We start from the raw sequence: 18927 nt of genomic DNA on the forward strand, positions 1-18927 counted from the left end.
TCCTGGGTGGGTGGGGGGATTCAGGCCCGGCAGATGGAAGGCCTGCTGACAGCAGTGTAACCCTTTGACATCTGGAGCGCCTCCCTTAAGAGGGCTGATCAGCGCTTCTATTGTCACGTGTCCATAGTTTGAAGATCTGGCCAAGAGCCTGAGGTTTCACTTGTGTCACCTTAGGTGCCTGGGGACAGGTCTAGCAGAGGACTCTGATGAGTTAAGCTGATGGTTGGGGCCCCTCTCAATCTGGCCTGAGCCAGCTCCCTGCTCTTCTCTGAGCACGGTGCACTACCTTCTTGGCCGTCCAGTCCTGCAAAACTGATCCTCCCGCCCCGTTCCAGGCCTACCACTCCTACGGGTACATTCTGGTACCTCTGAAATGCCTTTCCTTCTGGGACTCTCCCCAACCTATTTCTCAAGACCCAGGTCAAATGCTTTCCTTCCTGTGTGTTTCCTAATTCTCCATCCATCACCTGTCCTGGGCCACCTATCACACGGAGTTAGTGTGCGGGGATCTGATGACAGAATGTCAGCCCCTAGCAAGTCCGCACACACCCTGTTGCTCTCTGGCTGACAGGACTCAGCAGCATGTGACTACACAGTAGGTCAGCAGATGCTTACTGAAAGAATGGGCGAATTAGTCTGGCAATGCTAGTAGGCAAGCCCAGCAGGATTGGAGCTGTGCTCAAGCCATCTGCAAGCAGAACTTGGGTTTTCAGACAAAACTACTCGAGGCACGTTACAGTTTGCACATTTATGCAGCTGGGATCCTGCAGCTTCCTTTCCATGGAGTAGGTTGTGAGAGCCTGGGTACCGGCCTGGCCAGACTGGAGTCCCGGGTTTTTTGTATATATTTGTGCATCTATATATCCATCCATCCATCCATCCATCCATCCATCCATCATCTTTCTATCCATCTCTCTCTATATATATCTCTATCCTTATCTATCATTTATCTACCTCTATTGCCCATATGTCCAGCTATCATCTATATGAATCTATTATCTATGTGTGTCTATCCATTTATCCTATTAGCATCTGAAAGGTGGTCTGCTCAGGAATTAGGGCGTCTGAGAGGAAGTGGAAGCTAGGAAGGAACTGAGAGAATTGAGGCAAAGGAGGCTAGCCTGGCTCTGGGCCTCGCAGGCTGGGCTCGGGAAGAGATGGGGAGGCCCGGGGTGCAAAGCTACGCGGGCTCAGAGCGGGGGTGTGGAGGAGAGGGGCCCGAGAGCAGGCAGGGACGCCTCGGTGGCGCTCGGACGCAGCAGGCGAAGGCTTGGGGGCGACGGCTCCAGGGGGATGATGTCATTCCCCGCCGAGGAGAGGAAGGCGGGGGCTTTCGGAACGCCCCCGCCCAGGGCTGCGTGCCCCCGCGACCAGCCGGCGGGCGGCGCTCTCGGGGCGCGGACGGGGACTGCCTGGTGACCGCCCGGGCGACCCAGGGGCGGGGGCGGGGGCGGGGGCGCGCGGGCGCAGGCGACCGGGCGCTGGGCCGAGCCGGGCGGTGGGGTCTCCAGGCTCCGGGTGCGCAGGGCTCGGGGAGGGGCGGGGGGCGCGCTGTGCTTGCGCCCCGGGCGCACGCCCTTCAGGGGTCCCGGGCCCGCGCCCCGCGCCCACTCTCCCCAGGGGTCCCGGGTCCGCGCCCCGCGCCCACTCTCGCCGGGGGTCCCGGGTCCGCGCCCCGCGCGCACGCCCGCCAGGGGTCCCGGGTCCGCGCCCACTCTCGCCAGGGGTCCCGGGTCCGCGCCCACTCTCGCCAGGGGTCCCGGGTCCGCGCCCCGCGCCCACTCTCCCCAGGGGTCCCGGGCCCGCGCCCCGCGCCCACTCTCCCAGGGGTCCCGGGTCCGCGCCCCGCGCCCACTCTCGCCGGGGGTCCCGGGCCCGCGCCCCGCGCCCACTCTCCCCAGGGGTCCCGGGCCCGCGCCCCGCGCCCACTCTCGCCGGGGGTCCCGGGCCCGCACCCCGCGCCCACTCTCCCCAGGGGTCCCGGGCCGGCGCCCCGCGCGCACGCCCGCCCGCCCCCACGGCGCCGACTGGCTGCGCCGAGCGAGCCCTCACCCTCCCGGGCTGGGGGCGCAGGGGCCGCCGTCGGGGTGGAGGAAGGTCCCACCCCGAAACCGCGCTCTCTGCCGAGCCTCCCGCCCTATTCCCGGTTGCCAGGGGACGCGTCCCTCGGCCTAGCCCGTGGGTTCTGAGGGGGCGCCCGGAGCAGGGGGCACCAGACGGCGGGCGGAGGGGTGGGGCGGGGTCGGGAGGAGTGGTGGCAAGTGGGGGAGCAGGCGGGGCAGGGTGGTAGCGAAGGATCTGCCGCGAGAAGGAGCTCAGGCCCCGCATCGTCGAGTCCTTCTGCCCCCGTAGTCGCCCCCGCCCAGCGGCCCAGCCAGAAAGCGCGGAGGCTTAGAGCCCTGGGTGTGACTTGTTGGCATCGCCACCGACCTAAGCCAGCAGGCCCGCAGTACAGGTCAATTCTCTTTCTTCCTCTCCTCCTCCCCACCCTGTCATCTCTCTCCCCCAAGCTCCTCCCTGGCTTTCTCTACCTCCTTCTTCTTGCTGCTTCTGAGCTCCAGTCGGTCTCTGAAGGACCTGACGGTGGGTCTTAAGTTGGGCGGGTTCTGCAGCCTGCCTGAGGATGGAGAAACTCAGTCACGGGCCTGGCGCCCATTCCCAGCTTCAAAGACATTCAAATGGGAGACATCAGTCTTTGCAGAGTTTTGTTGTCATTCCTCTAGTTTAGGGGCAAAGAACAGCAAAGAAACCCCCAGTCCATTGAGAGACATCCTTGTTCCTATGAATACTCCCTCCTGCCCCAGACCTTTCTTAAGTCAGCAATCCGGACTCGGATGAGGAACTCCTTTTCACAGAGAGCTGGGCATCTGGGATATGCCCAGAAGAGCACAAATAAAGGGGTAGCACCCGGAGATTTAAGTGCAGTGCTAGAAGAAACTGGGGAAGTTGAAACTGGAACTAAACGGATTTGGAGCACATCCCCACCCCCACCCCTTAAAAGAGTGTAGCTCTGTGCATGTTCCCAGAGTAAACATACCAGGTAAACAGCACCTGGATCAAGCTATTATGAGCACCTCGGAAATATCCCACATCTTTCTGGCCCTAACCCCAGGGCAACCACCATCCTGGCTTCTCCCATCATAGAGTCACTTTGTCTATTATGAAGTCTGTAGGAACCGAATCATACAGACTCTTTCAGGCCTGACTTCTTTAGTTCAGCATTATGTTGGGGAGGGTCATCCGTGTTTTGCCTGTGGTGGCAGGTGTTTCAGAATTTGGATGTCCTTCCTAATGGGACAGATGATTTTTCCATCCCAGAAAGCAGAAGGACAGTAGTGTGGGTCTTTCTTGCCTTGGATTTATCTTAATAGGGGCTTTTTCTTACTGTCCCTGGACCTCTCTTCTGATAACTTTAGGAATCAACTTTCCCATGGCCCACTGGGCAAAAGTTTTACCCAGGATGTACGCTGAATGGCCCACTGTCCTGACCCCCGAATTTCTCCTAGCAAATTGCCTTTCTTTAATCCCAGGGAAGGCTTTGAACTAAGACCCAGCTGGAAAAGCAACACTGAGAAAGATGTTCAGGTGAACCTGTGTTCTTCTTACGTGGCCTCCAGGAGGGAACAAATGGGTGAAAGAGGGAGGGGGAGGCCTCCAACCTTAATTGGAGTATTTGCAGGGGCCAGTTGTGTAATTAGTATCCTTGGGAGCCTGCAGGGGATTTTTCTGCCTTCAAGGAAAGAACATTTGCAGGCCTACACAGGTTAACAGCTTCACTTTAAATATTTTCCTTTTGTGGTTAGCTCTGTGCCTGCTTTTGAAAATGTGGTCATTTAAAAAAAACAAGAATCAATTCTCCCAGAAGGGATGTGAAGGGCTGCTACACTCCTTGGGAGCCTTTTCTTCCTCACGCATAATAAAGATTGAGATTATGTAGGTAGGACAAATGCTTAGGGGCTCTGAAAATATGGATTATGCAAATGAGCTATTTAAGGACCTTTAAAAATGCTGACCCGGTCCCAGAGTATTTACTAGCTGTTAGAAAATGTGGATTGTCTAAATGGGCATTTGGGGACCTTTAAACACTCAGATTATGATGGATCTGGAGAGCCTAACAAATCCCTTCTGGCCCGTTAGACCTGTCTGCTGAGTGAGTGAAGAAGTATTTGGACAAAGCTGAGTTTTCACGCAGCGGCCTGGGATGGGTTGGGTCTGTCCTACAGCCCTGGATGTTGGAAGAGGAGCGCAGATGCTGGAGGAGGTTGGTGGCCTCACAGGGACCTCCCACAGGAGTGGTTTGGGTACAGGTCAGCTGGTAGACGGCCCCTGTTAAGTCAACCTTAACAGGTTGATTCTAGAGGTCCCTCTATGGCCCCTGGACTTCCTCTAGCAAATCCCTCCTACTTAAGGAACCCGCCTGAAGTGGGTTTTGATTTTTGTTTAATTCATTCTGCAAAGCAAGGGTAGAGAATCAATATAAATATGCAGGCACCGGTTTCCATACCAATTGCAGGGATATACTCTTCTCTACTCTAGTTAGGGATTAATGGATGGCATGGTTCCCATCAGCAGCACAGATCTGGGCCAGACACAGGCACTGCGATTTCACAAAAAGGGGCCAAATATTAAGTGTCTCTCTTAATGAATCTGGAGTGACAAGTGCTGGTAGGAAAGTCAGTCCTTGATCGTCTGGAGCCTGCCTCTGCCAGGCTGCCCCAGACTGAGCCCTTCCAGGCAGGCAGCTGGAGAACCGCGAGCATGAATCTCAAATAAATACACACAGACTTGTTTCCCGATCCAGCACCTCTTTGGCCACAAGAGTCAGCATTTTTCAACCTCACCTTGTGAGGTGCTGTGCTGAATCCTTCTCTCTCTCTCTCTCTCTCAGCCCTCCCTTCTCCTTGATGGAGAGACCCCTAGAACACCAGCTGGTAGATCAGATCAGTCTTCTCAGCCTCCTCCTCCTGCATCTCCCTACATACAGCAGGAGATCTTGGGCGGGTTCTGTAACATCGCTGAGCCTCGGTGTCTTTCTCTGTAAGACAGAGGTATTCATGGCATCTGCCACTTAAGGTCACCGTGAAAATGAAATACTGTATACTGCCTGGTATACAGTAAGCACGTAATACGTGTTAACTTAGAAACCCAGGTTCCCATTTCAACTACCCTCCCCCCCCCATACTCTGCTGTGTGACCTTGGGAAATTCACTTCCCCTTTCTGGGCCTCACATTTTTATCTTCAGACTGAGGCTGGGTGTGGTCCAAAGATGTAGAAGAGCTTGTATTGCTCTGATGAGCTAAAACACTGCAATTCAACAAGGCATTGCCACATTCCTGGGGCCCAAGGGCATGTGAGCCAGGCCATGGATGGCAGGTGTCCTGGAAGCGCAGATAGTTATTAGAATGGAGTTGTGTTGTTATGGCAATGGATTAGAAGTGGCTCGACATGAGGCAAAATGTGTATGTTTGTGGTAATTAATGAGGTGCTAATGTACATACAGATGAGTTACTAGGGAAGACTATCAAAACCAAGGTTAATCCAGAAAAATGAAGGCACTAGATTGGAAAAGAAGGAGATGATCGTGGAGAGGGGCATTTAAACTGGGGAGTGGAAGACACGTGGCAGGAAGGGAGGATATCTTGCCCATTGCTTACATTTTTCCAGCTCTCCTCCCTCCCGCTATGGTGCTGGAAACTCTTAGGTCTACTAAGAGTATAGTTTGGGGCTACCCCCAAGAACAATGCTAATAATAATAGCGGCAGTGGTTATAACGACACTAATAATGGACAGATGCTCAGTTATTGAGCTTCTACTATGTGAAAATGGTGTTGTGAATACTTTTCACTTGTTAATTTATGTAATCTTTCTTATGTGTCATTATTCATAGGTGTCATTATTATGCACATTTCACAGGTGAGAAAATGGAGGCACAGACACATATAGTGACTTGCCAGGTGTAATTTACCCACACAGCAGTTCCCTAAGCAGATTCCAAATTGGCCTGGGCCATTACTTTCCCATGTGTCCCCATGCTGGTGGTCAGGGGCAGGGTGTGGGGATGTGGTGAGGGGCTGACTCTAGGCTCAGTGAAGCAGGTAGATTCAGTTGAAGTAGGTGGATTTCTCCGCATGCACTAAAAGAGGCTTAAAGGCCATGCATGCCATGTTCCACATTCTCCTCACTTGGGTACTCCTGGACATAAACAGAACTAAAGGCCTCTATCATTGACGGAGTGAATGGTTCCAAAGCTGGCGGCATGATGCCTGGCATGAACATGCCTGAACCATTTCATCACAGCTTTAGGTATATGAATGTCACTTCTCTGGAATCATGTGGGCCTCTTAGTGGACCCCAGAGCAGGGTACAGCTCTTAGCTGGCTGCTTTGCCTTGGTGGCTATCTCTGACTGGACTGTTCTTCTTCGACACTCTTACCACCAGCATCCCCTACACTCCCTCCTTCAGGTCTTTACTGAAATATCTCAATGAGGCCTCTCCATCTATTAAAAATCACAACCCTCTGACTCAGGTATGCCCTGTCCCTTCTCTGCTTTATTGTCTGTAACACTTTTTTTTAAATCTAATTTTTCATTTTATTCCTTGTATCAACAGGTTAAGAAAGTGAAATTCTCCTGCATACTGATTGATTTATGTTTATAAGCACACAAAACATTATTTCACAAAGAGAAATATTCAGTAATCCCCTTCAATGCAGTTTTATTTCTTATTTTAATCTAAATTTAAGAATTTAATACGATAAGCTAAATACACACAAAAATTGTGTATCCTGAACTACAAAAGTAGTTTCCATAGCCATATACGATTTTAGTCGAGTACATATTTCCACAATGAACAAGTACTAACAAACGTTAATAAAACACTATCCCAAATGCTTATCCTTCCATCAGCTTTTTAAGTAACACCACTTCTACTACTGAAAGCATTTATTTTTAGAAGCTGTAATCTGACCTAGGAAAATGAGTTCTCTTAAAACTTGACAACTAGTACATTATTAAGTCCAAAGGTTTTAAATCAAAGCCTTCCAATACAGAAGAATTCACATGAAACTTTTAGTTTAAAAAACAAAAAAAAAATCATTCTTGTAAGCTAAAGAATATTAAAAAACAAGTATCTTAAGACAGATAAACATTCCTCCAAAACACTATTGTTTTCTTGTATTATCTTCTTTAAAAAAAAAAAGCAAACCAAAAAAAGCAATTCACTCTTTTAATAACTTCTTAGACTTCCGTTGTCTAAAAACTTTAGAATACACGAAACATCTTAGCAATCATAATCAAAGATGCTCTTTAGATTTCATATATTAAACAGCTATCATATAGCCTACAAAGGCACAAATACACTCAACGCATAAATACTACTTCCTTATTTAGACAGTCAAAGTTAGAAGGAACTGCAAGGTACTTCAACTTACATGTGGTCATTAAAACCCAACAAGTAATTCAAGTATAGTCATATAAGTGCAGGGAATTCAAGGCTCAAATTTCACTCTAAAATTGAAGACCTGAAGATAAAAGCTGAAAACTTTGTGTTTCTCCATCTCGCATATACATGGATAGATATTGGGACCTTACTGTGGAAAATATACAGTTATTATACATGGTTTCCCCAGAAAATAATGAAGCTTCAGAAAATACAGAAAGTGTCAAGATTCATAATTTGCTTCATCAAAAGCTTTTCTAGCTCGTTTCAATTCTTCATTCATAGTAAGCAAGTCTTTAACCCTAGCAAACTTCCTTAGGTCCTTTCAAATCAAGAAAATGATATCTTCAACTTGTACCTGACCTTGTCTTCCAGTTGACATGGAAGTCAGTATGAGTCATTTCATTGATATCCACTGACTCAGTATAAGGATTCTGGTCATCCCCAAACCCATACATCATACATCACAATCCTTTAGAAAAAAATCTCTCTCTCCCTTTTTTTAAAGATTTTATTTATTTATTCATGAGACACACACACACACACACACGCACACACACACACACACACCACATACAGAGAGGCAGAGACACAGGCAGAGAGAGAGAAGCAGGCTCCATGCAGGGAGCCCCATGTGGGACTCGATCCCGGGTCTCCAGGATCATGACCTGGGCTGAAGGCGGCACTAAACCCCTGAGCCACCCGGGCTGCCCTAGAAAAAAAGTATCTTCCTTTTACCCTGTCCACCTTCTGCACCTCCTCCAATTTCTTCATTTTCTTCCGCAAAAGTAGGGTCTTCCTCCTCGTCTGCCATGCCACCAGCCAGCCTCCAGAGCTCCGCAGCCTTGCTCGCAACCTATTGTCTGTAAGACTTAAAGCCATCTCTATCACTTACTCTCTTCTTCCCCATTAGATCGTTAAGTTCCATGTGGCCAGGGGTCTTTGTCCATTTTGTTCTCTGCAGTATCCTTAGCAGCTAGGATAAACCTGGCACTTAGTAGAATCTTCTTAAGCACTTGTTGAATGAATGGATGAATGAATAAATGAATGAGTAAATGAATGGAAATTTCAGGACCCTTCTCAGTCTCATCTGCCAGTACCTGTCCTCTTCTGGAAGATGCCCATCCACTCTGTGACTATTGCAGGATCCACTTCCTCCCCAAGGCCCTACCTGGGACCCCTGTCCTTGTAGGCTTGTTTGTCTCCTTGTTATAATGGTTTGTTTTCATGTCAGTCTCTCCTAGTAGGTGGGGGTTCCCTAAAGGGACTTCAGTGTGGGAAGGTGCTTGAGTTTGGGGCCAGAGTTCAATTCCAGCTCTGTTGCTGACTGCTGTGGGTTTGGGCAAGTTACTTAACTGTTCTGAGTCTCAGTTTTCTCATCTGTCAAACAGATAATAATCTTGTTTTGATAGGGTTGCTGTGAAATGTAGAGGCAATGTATACACTGTGCATAGCAAAATGCCTAGCACATAGTAAGCATGGCATGGCATCACAGGAGGTTACAAATAAAAATGGCCATGTCACTCTAGCCAGATTTCAGCTGCTACAGTGGTAGGAAGCTGGTGGTCACTGTACAGCCATACAGGCCTAAATGCTCTCCATCTCGTCTGATCTTGGAAACTAAGTACAGTTGGGCTTGGTTAGTACTTGAATGGGAGACGAAACTTGCGTTCTTTGGACTCCTGAGAAAATCTGGTTTCACTTTGTGTCAATGTCATGAAAGAGGAAATGGTGGGAAGGGGCGTCTGTTTTAGACTAAAGGACAGTAAAGAGGCCTGGCAGTGGAAACAGAATATATGAGCCTTGAGGTTGAAGGAAAAAAAAAAAAAAAAGAAACAAAGAAAGCTTAAAGAACATTTTGGGGGAAATTGGGAAATTTTGAATGTGTACTAGTTATTATTGACTCATAAATGCATCTCGTCTCTTGGGTGGAATTTTTAAAAAATGTTTAATGATCACTAATTGTGTGCTAGGCATTGTGTTAGAAAGGCATTTTACATGTGCTGTATCATCTCTGCAGGGTACAAATCATTATCTCATTTAATAAATGAGAAATGGACACTTAGGGAAGGGAAATAATTTGCCCAAAGTCACACCATGTGAAGTGCTGGGACCAGTTGTTATTATTATTATTTTAAAGATTTTATTTATTTATTTATTTATTTATTTATTTATTTATTTATTTATTTATAGGAGTATGTGCTTGTGACTGCGGGGAGACACAGAGAGAAAGAGAAAGTGAGAGAGAACCTCAAGCAGACTGCCCACTGAGTGTGGCGCCCCATGTGGGACTTGATCCCATGGCCCTGAGAGCATAACCTGAGCTAAAACCAAGACTCAGAGGCTTAACTGTCTGAGCCACCCTGGTGCTCCTGGGATCAGTTATTATTATGTTTTAATAAACATTGCATTTCAGAATAGTTTTAAATTTACAGAATTATTGTAAAGGTAATGCAGAGTCCCCATATATTCCATACCCAGTTACCCCTGTTATTAACACCTCTTGCTAGTATGGAATATGTGTCACAACGAATGGACCAATATTGACACATTACTATCAACTAAAATCCATATTTTATTCAGATTACCTTAGTTTCCCCAATGTCCATTTTCTGTTCCAGAATCCTGTCCAGGATATCACATTGCTTTTTTGTCATCATGTCTCCTTAGACTCCTTTAGACTATGACAGTTTCCCAGATTTTTCTTGTTTTTGTTTTTTCTTGACAGTTTTGAGGCATACTGGTCAGGTGTTCTGTGGAAGGAAGAATGAGTAGGACCAATTTTGAACCCAAATTTGTTTTTCCAAAGTTCATGCTCTTTCCAGTAGGCCCTGTCTCTTTCCACAGAGAGAGAAAGAGAGAGAGAGAGATTGATTTACTATGGAGCAACTTGCCAAAGGCCAAGAAGTTATGAAATAGAACCAACCCACATCTATTGACTTTCTAGAACGGTATAACTGGGGGCCTGGCTTCTTGTCTGTGCTATAAAACTTCCTTATACAACTTTAGACAACAGTTTAAGAAGAATGACTCCTTCTAGCCCTTGCTCTTTGTGAGCTTGAAGGTCCTCTTGCATCTAAGTGGTGTCCCTCAGCTCTGGGAGGGCCACCAGGCTGCAGTGGACACAGGTGCTCTTTATCACCAGGCCTGGGGCCCTATGACTGGATTGCCTTGCATGATGAGCAGCATGGCCTGTGGCTCACCCAGGCTTCCAACAGGCTCCCAGCAGCATCTCAGCCCAGACAGTGTGTTCTGTCTGCTGATGGACTCTGTGGGAAGCCTGTGGAGACCCCCAGAGACTGAGCACAGCAAGGGATGGGATGCTCCAATCTGAGGAAGAAGGAATCAGAGAAATCCCTGGGGCAAGTCGCCATTTTTTACGTGCTGGCCCACCTGCCTGAGAGCCAGGGCCAGCCTTAGGGGGAGCCAAGTGGGAGACAAGGCTGGTGTGGTGGGGTACTGTGGATGACTGGGTGAAAGAGATCGGGCTTGGTTCTGTAGACAGTGGGAGCCAGTGGGGTTTCTGAGCAGGACAGGGCATTGTGAAAAAATGCTTGGTTAAACCACAGCTTCTCCACAGGTGTCACAAGTGAGGTACAGACGCAGAGCTGGCAGGCCCTGTTTGACACAGGGCTTCGCTGTCCTCCTCCTATAGCAAATGCAACAGTCAGAGATGCAGTTCAGTCCCTGTAAGCAACAGCCAGAAAAAGGCAGACACATGCTTCCTTGTCTTTCCTCACTTAGCCCTGGTTTCATTGCTCTGGGGCCTACACACCTCTGCCCTGCTATCCACCTCTGTGACCTCAAGCTCCTTTCCTGTTGGTTGCCACACTTCCTTGAGTTTTACCTCTTCCACCTCAAGGAAAGGGAAGCAACCCCAGACAGAGGAAGATGCCTAGAATGAAGCCAGGGCCAACAAAAATAAACTTTAGGTACCCACAGTGCTATCTGGCCCACCATTTCATCTGAGTAGATGAGATCCAGATAGAGTTTTTCCTCTTTTTGTTTTGCTTCCTGCATCTTTCACCAGATGTGTTTTGCTGAGGGGTCGGCTGGGGTGGAGTAGAGAAGAGTTGGCTCCACCAGCCTGTCTTCCTCTGTGGGTTTGGTGTAATCTGTTCTGTGCCAAACTTCTTAAAAATTGATGACAAAGTGGTGTTGATGACTGGGTGGCAACTATGTTAGCAGCCTTATTTCTTTGTGCATGTAAAGGCTTCCGGAAGTCTGACCTGTTATAAAGGAAGTATTGGTTATCAGGCATCAAATTGGTTTTCAGGTTTCAGGCATCAAACCTTGGGACCCAGGCTTTGCTGCCAGACCAACCAAAGCTCTCCCATTACCACCTGGTCTTGAGGAAGGCATATTACTTGAGATGTATTTGGTGGTAAGGAACAGAATATTCAGTAAAGAAAAGCCCAAAAGGCACTTAATTATCTTACATGATAAGATGCTGGAGATGGGCATTTCCAGGAATGACTTAGCAATTTAAAAATATTAGGATGTTGGACCCCTGTCTCTGTGACTCTCCTGACTGTCCCTTGTAGTCATAAATTGGCTGCTGCAGCTCCAAGTATCAAAGCAGCACCCCAGGCTGGAAGCAAAGGGATAGGCATAAAATGAGCCTTTTCCTTAGCAGTTCTTTTCTTTTATTGAGGAGTGAAATCTTAACCAGAGGGTTCACCCATATTGTGGCGTGTGTCAGAATCAGAATTTACTTTCTTTCTAAGGCTGAATGATGTTCCGTTATATGTGTAGACCACATTTAGTTTATCCATTCATCCATTCATGGACACTTGGGTTGCTTCCACCTTTTGGCTATTGTAAATAGTGCTGCTATGAACATGGGCGTACAGATATCTCTTCAAGCCCCTGCTCTCACTTCTTTTGGGCATATACTCAGATTAATTGCTGGATCATACATACTCTCATTTTTAATGACTGCACGGTGTTCCGTGGTATGGGTGAGCAAAGAGTTCCTTTAACTAGTTTCTTATTGCTGACCTGGTAGGCAGTTGCCACTTTTTATAAACATCAGAATAATAAACATCCTTGTTGATATATCTTCGTCCCACAGTGAGCTTTTTAGGACAGACTTGAGCATCTCACTGCTCTGGCTCCAGACTCCCAATGTTCCTCCAAACTCATAGACGTAACTATTTTGCAGCTCAGGGGACATTCTGGTCCCAGCTGTCACTGTTCTCCCTCACTCACTAATTACTCATGCAGTGCTCCAGGACCTTCTGTATACTCATTGCCCAACACTCCTTCCCACTCTCTGTTTTTGTACATGTTCCCTCCTCTCCCTGAAACATATGGCCATCTCTCTTTCCTCCAGAATTTAAAAGCCTTCCCAAAGGTTCACCTTAACTCTTATCTTCCTCTCTGAACTTCCTGCTCACCATCCCAAGCAGGATTAACCACACCCTTCTCTGTGTTCCCAGAGTTCCTTACCTGTGTCTGTTAGAGCATTTATCATGTGTTAGCATAATTATTTGTTGATGGAGACAGCCTGAAAAAAAAAACAGAAAGAGGGAACATTTTGCAGTCAAATAGACCCACTCCAGAATCCCAGTTCTTGCAGTATGACATTGAGCAGGTTGTGTGGCTTCTCTGAGCCTTACTTTGCTCATTTGTAAAATGGGGATCATAGTTTCTATTCCTGAAAGATTATTTGAGGATTAGAGATGATGAATGTGACCCACAGAGCTAACACAAATTAGGTATCATACCTAGTATTTGTATGATGACCAAAGCTGCCACTGATGATGATGAAGATGGGGTGATGGTGGTGGTGGTGGTGGTGTTGATAGAGGTGATGATGATGCTGGCGGTGGTGATAATGATGGAGTTGAGGGTGGTGGTGGTGTAGTGATGATGATGGTTGATGGTGATGATGATCATAGTGGTGGTGATGATGATAGTGATGGCATTGGTAGTGATGGTGGTAGTGGTGGTGATAATGATGGGCTTGATAGTGATGATGGTTGTGATAATGATGGTAATGATGATGGCAGTGGTGATAATGATGGGGTTGATGGTGCTGATGATGGAGGTGGTGATGATGGGGATGACAATGATGACAATGATGTACTTGTTCCTCTGATAGAATGTGATCACTCCTCAGGCAGGTGCTATGCAGCTTGATCTGTGTTTTGTGAATGTCTGCCATAGAAAAAATACATAGTAAAAAAAAATACATTAATTACTTCAAAGCTTAGTTGCTTTGGGGTGGGAAGTGGTCCTTCCTGAATTAACCTGTTTAGTCCCAGCTGAGTCTCCCTTCTGAATCCTTCCTGGCTGTGAATTTTGTGAGCTGAGGCAGCACAGTGCATAGAGCCCCCAACCTAGTGCTGCGAAATTGGGGTCTGCCCTCAGCACTGCCCTTAACTGGGCCAGTCACCTCCTTTCTCTGGGCTTTGGAGCTCTCATGGGGGCCTCCTGTTCAAATATCTCACACAACCCTAATTTCAATCCAAAGGTGCCCTGCTCAGTAACTGCACCCAGATTATTTCCAAGATTGAGTTATACATCCCAGCTGGAATGGGCACTAGAATCTGAAGATGGAGACTGTGTTCTATTTACCCTTTTCCTGGCTCTCTGTGCTCAGTACAGAGCTGGCATCTTGGCCATGATGGTGGTGGGGCTGGATGGGAGAAGACAACGCTTGAGGTTACTGAACTCATGGCTTGATCCATCCCATGGTCAGGGGTTAGGGGGAGGAATTAGTTGTCAGTAGCACATCACCTGTCAGGGATGTTACTGAGGGCCTACTGTGCTGGGCGGTGGGAGGGGATCTGGACGTTTACCACATCTATTCCTTTCTACTTGGTATATATATTGGTCAATTTATATTCTCTACGATTCCTTTCTCCCCCAGCAGTGAAGAGAATGACAAACACTGCTGAGTGCTTGGTCTTTTCAAGGATTATAAAATTGCCATGTCAGTATACTGAATGATTCTTCCCCTGAAAAGTTCAGTCTAGGAGGGATGATTCTATATGGACACAAGTAATTATAATACAAAGGAAGTATGCCATAGAGGGCTTTAAGAATTCAGAGGGGAGGGTCCTTGTGGAGGACTGTGCTGGCTCTTCCAGGACAGGGGAGAGCAGAGCATTCCTGGCTGGGGCATGCCCTGAACAAAGTGCACAGAGGCAGAAGTGCTCTGAAGTGATTTGTACTTCCCTGACAAGAACTCAGGATGAGTCTACATTCTTTGGAACCCATGCAGTAAGAACATAGACTTATCCTCTTAAGGCATCTATGAGAGAAGAAAAGCAGAGTTATCCTTATAATCCCAAAGATCTGATTAGAAACCATAGGTCTGTTGAAAGGAAGTGCTGTGGGGAGCAAGGAGGTGGTGAGAGAGGGTGTATGGATTGAGGAGGCCTGAAGTGCAAAGGGACATGAGCACCCCAAGGTCTCCTGGGTTGTCAGTGGGACGAGATCCAGAGCCTACATGTTGCTAGCTCTTGACTGGCTCTGAGAAGCCCAGCCAGGGATGCTGTGGTGACTCATTGTCAGTGAGGTTCTGAGGCATGCAGAAGCAGGAAGTTCCTTCTTTGCCTCATCCCAGCTTTGCTTCAGCACACGGAATCTCTCTTTGCTCTCCTTTCCTCACTCTATTGAGTTCCCGAGATGCAGCAGTGATAGCAGTCCCTCATCCTTGTGGAGGCCCATGGATGCAGAGGCAGTGACAGAGTGAACCTGGCTGGCCCAGAATTGCCACCCGGGGATCAGCTCCAGGAAGCAGAGGAGAATTTTTCTTTACTCATCAGACACATTTCTACTCAGTTGGCATAAACTTTTATTGTTGTCAATAAGATAATAGTTGGAGCTTCTGAGAATCAAGACCCTGTCCCTTCCTCACTATTTCCTTCAGCTGTTATTTGAGGGAGCCTCAGGGCGGTGTGTTATAAGGAGACCACTTCCTAACTGGGTGACTCTCAGCAGATCATTTTTTACTTCTCTGACCTTTGGTTTCCCCATCAAAAACGATGGGGTTCTTTTCTCACAGGGTTGTTTTCCAGTAAGAGAAGAAAATACATGTATGGTATCTAACACTTAGCATGTGCTCAATAAATGTTAGTTCCATTTTTTCATTTCCCATGTGCTAAATCATTACATATACACCCAGCAGCTGTTCTGTTCTTTCCTCTGCCTAGATCTGGATTTCAGATATGTGTAGGGTTTGGTTTAAGTAGGGGGAGGGGTATGCCTTCCTATGCAGAAAGGCAAAGGCTTGAGGAGAGGAAACAACAGAAAGAATCTCTAGGAAAGAATAATGATGCTCCAAAACATGTAGTATATGTATATGGAAATGCAATTATGTGCTCAGTGAGGAAGAAAAACAGTATGCTGTGATACATGGTTAGCTTGTTTCTCATTTGGATCCTGTTTCAGCCTTGTGGGGAGTTTAGCTGCAGTGACTTTGTTTGTTCACTAGAGGGTGCCAGGGCAGTAGGGCTGCATCAGCCTCTGCTTCTGCCCCCTTCTCCATAGAGCTTCAAACAACCTTCTAAAAATGTGGACTTCACCATCCAGAATTGGTAGAAAGAAGACAGGATTAGGAGTCAAGAGGGCTTGATTCTTATCCAAAGTACATCTTAATTGACTCCATGATTCGGAAAAAACACTTTACCTCCATGGGTCTGTTTCTTGATCTGTAAGATGAGTGTGTTGGGTGAGGTGCTCCTAACTCCTCCAGGGACAGAGTTTTGGGTTGTTTGCACAGATGAAATCCCTGTTAACGAAACTCATGGTCTGGACAAGTCATATGGAAACAATGCGGCCAGACATCTTACTCTCCTGTATTTCTCTGAATCCTCAATTGTTCATAAGCAACACAAGAGTTGTCCTAGTAGGTCTTAAATCCCAGAGAAGCTTTCTGGACCCTGCCCCATGCCTTTCACCTTTCACCCATGCCTAGAGCTGAGTGTCTCATGCTGTCTCATGCTTTCTGGACCCTGCCCCATGCCTTTCACCTTTCACCATGGCCTAGAGCTGAGTGTCTCATGCTGTCCCACAGTGACTGGCAGGTTCTGTCTGCATGCAGTCACGCCCATCTCGTCTGTAGGATGGGAGCCAACTCCTTTAAAGCCTCCCCTCAACTCATTTCTTAACCAGTCAAACTGGCTGTAGAACAAGATTCATCTCCTCCAACTCTTTGGGCTACCTCACTACTTGGTTAAATATGGAAAACAGCTTTTTTTCAGAACTTTTAATTTATTTTGGTGCCTGGGAAGAGACTTTTTGTTCCCCACAGTATCAGCCCTGTTCTTCTCTTTTGAAACTAAAAATCTGGCGACCATTCATTTATTTCTTTAAACATTTTGTTCTGGGAATAAAAAAGCACAAATGAAGAGAAAACTCTCACTGATAAGGCCTCTACTCATTACCAATCTGTCAACATTTTGCCTAAATTTATTATAGTGTTTTCATTCACATTAATGAGATGATATTATAAATACAATTTTCATGCTGAATTTTTCTCTTGACATCATTTTATGTGCATTTTCTCATGTCAATAAAATAGAATTTGAATGCCTGCATACAACTTCATAGAAGTGAATCTTTCTTTTCTTTTTAATAAATATTTTATTTACTTATGAGAGAGAGACAGAGAGAAAGAACACCCAAGGAGAGCAGAGGCAGAAGCAGACTCTTTACTGAGCAGGGAGCCCAACACAGGGCTAGATCTCAGGACCCCGGGATCATGACCTGAGCCAAAGACAGATGCTTAAGTGACTGAGCCACCTAGGTGCCTCAGAAATAAATCTTAGCCATTTCCTCAAGGTAGGACATAGAACTTGCCTTTAGGTTTTCAATGCTATAAAGAACACCATGATTGAACCCCTTCACAAACATAGTAGCTCCTTCTGACTGAAATTTCCCTTACTTAACATTACCAAAGTGTGTTTGAAAGAGTAAGACAGCTGGGCATACAAAGAGAAAGTAAAGGAACAAATATTTGAGGATTTCTGGTAACTTCTAGGCATGGAGTAGAGGATAATTTATACTTCACATTTAACCTTAGAACAATCATAGGAGCTAGATTTTATAGTTGGAAAATTGAGATTGCAAGAGATTTAGGAATTTGACTGTCAAGTCACACAGTTAGTTAGCAATTGTGCCAGGATTTGACCTTGCGTTTGACTTTAGAGGTGGCTTATCCCTCAGTGCCATGCTGCTTGGAGACAGGGAGCAGAGTCTGTGGGGTCTGAGCTGGGCTCCAGGGAGCTGGTGGGCCTAACACCAATAAGGGGTGTTCAGATCATAGGGGTTGAGGTGCTTGTCTGCCTAGGGGAACTGAAGCCTGGCTGGGGGCAGTGGAAATGGGCACCCTACTTGGAGAGCTGGGGAGAGTCCATCTGCTGGAGTCTGGGTTTGATCCTCTGCCAAGTTTTCTAACCTGTTTTGCTGGACAAACAGCCCAAGGCCCTGTTTCATCAGCTCCTGCTCTTGTCCACTACTTTTCTCTTCCATTCCTAATAAATCTGAATCATAGTTTTTGGCTTTGTACTCATAAATTTGAAGTGGAGTACTTACCAGACCTGTCAGTAAGATGGAGATGGGAGGGTGAGAAGGAAAGGTGAATTCCAGGAATCTGGACTATTTTTAAACACATCCTCATTATTCTAGATCTTGCAGGTCACTGGTACCAGAGAAGAATTTTGCAGCCCTGACAGCTGGTGTTAAAACAATTAGGCTCAAAGTGACAACCGTGGGATGTGTGTATGTGTGTATATTCGCGTGCATGTGCGGCTACTCTTCCCCATTCTTTACACCACAGGGAAGCTTTCTAGGATGTGTTTTGGGCAGGGCCAGCTGGGTCAGTGGGAGGAGGCATGATCTTTGGAATGAGCTCTGGACGGTGTCTCAGGGAGAGCTGGGGACATCCTTTTGCTGCACACACAGGCATCACCCCAGACCAGTTGCCTCCTCTTCCTGGCCCCATCCTTCTCTTGTATAAACTAGAGGGTAGGATTAGGATCTCTATAAATTCCCCTTCAGCTCTAGAATACATTCTGTGAGGAGGACTGCAAATGCCTCTCATTGTGCTATTTTATGGGTCTTTGTGAAGTCCCTTCCCCATGTCCCCCACTTGCCCTGATCATGCCTGACACTCTACTCTGAGAGTTTTACCTTGGCTGCTTATTAACATGGAATTCTCTGGAAGGGCTAGAGACAGCTTTGTTTATTTTCTCATCCATGATCTCAATCACTTTTCATTTGGACACAATTTGCCTTTCATTTTTATTCCCCTCAGCACTTCCTACTTGAATTGGTCAGGGTTCTCCAGAGAAACAGACCCAATAGAAGATGCAGAAAGAGATAGAGAACAGAGACAGAGACAGATGTTTCTTGTAAGGAATTGGCTCATGCAATTATGGAGGGCTGATAAGCCCCCGGATCTGTAGTTGGAGGGCTGGAGGCCCTGGACACCTGATGTGTAATTCTAGTCTGAGTCTAAAGGCCTGAGAACCAG

General features: G+C 47.0%; 1 long non-coding RNA gene and 1 pseudogene across 1 annotated transcript; both read right to left on the reverse strand.

Moving 5' to 3' along the window:
* Window positions 1–7621: 7621 nt before the first annotated feature.
* LOC100687842 lies at window positions 7622–8253 on the reverse strand (annotated as a pseudogene).
* Window positions 8254–11439: 3186 nt separating this feature from the next.
* LOC119865937 lies at window positions 11440–13296 on the reverse strand. Its single transcript, XR_005378609.1, has 3 exons — window positions 13169–13296; window positions 12891–12948; window positions 11440–11668 (listed from the first exon to the last, which is right to left on the reverse strand). It is a non-coding gene; the product is annotated as an uncharacterized LOC119865937 (long non-coding RNA).
* Between the last annotated feature and the right edge of the window lie 5631 nt (window positions 13297–18927).

This window comes from Canis lupus, chromosome 25, assembly GCF_011100685.1.
Source record: "Canis lupus familiaris isolate Mischka breed German Shepherd chromosome 25, alternate assembly UU_Cfam_GSD_1.0, whole genome shotgun sequence".
In the NCBI taxonomy this organism is placed as follows: domain Eukaryota; kingdom Metazoa; phylum Chordata; class Mammalia; order Carnivora; family Canidae; genus Canis; species Canis lupus.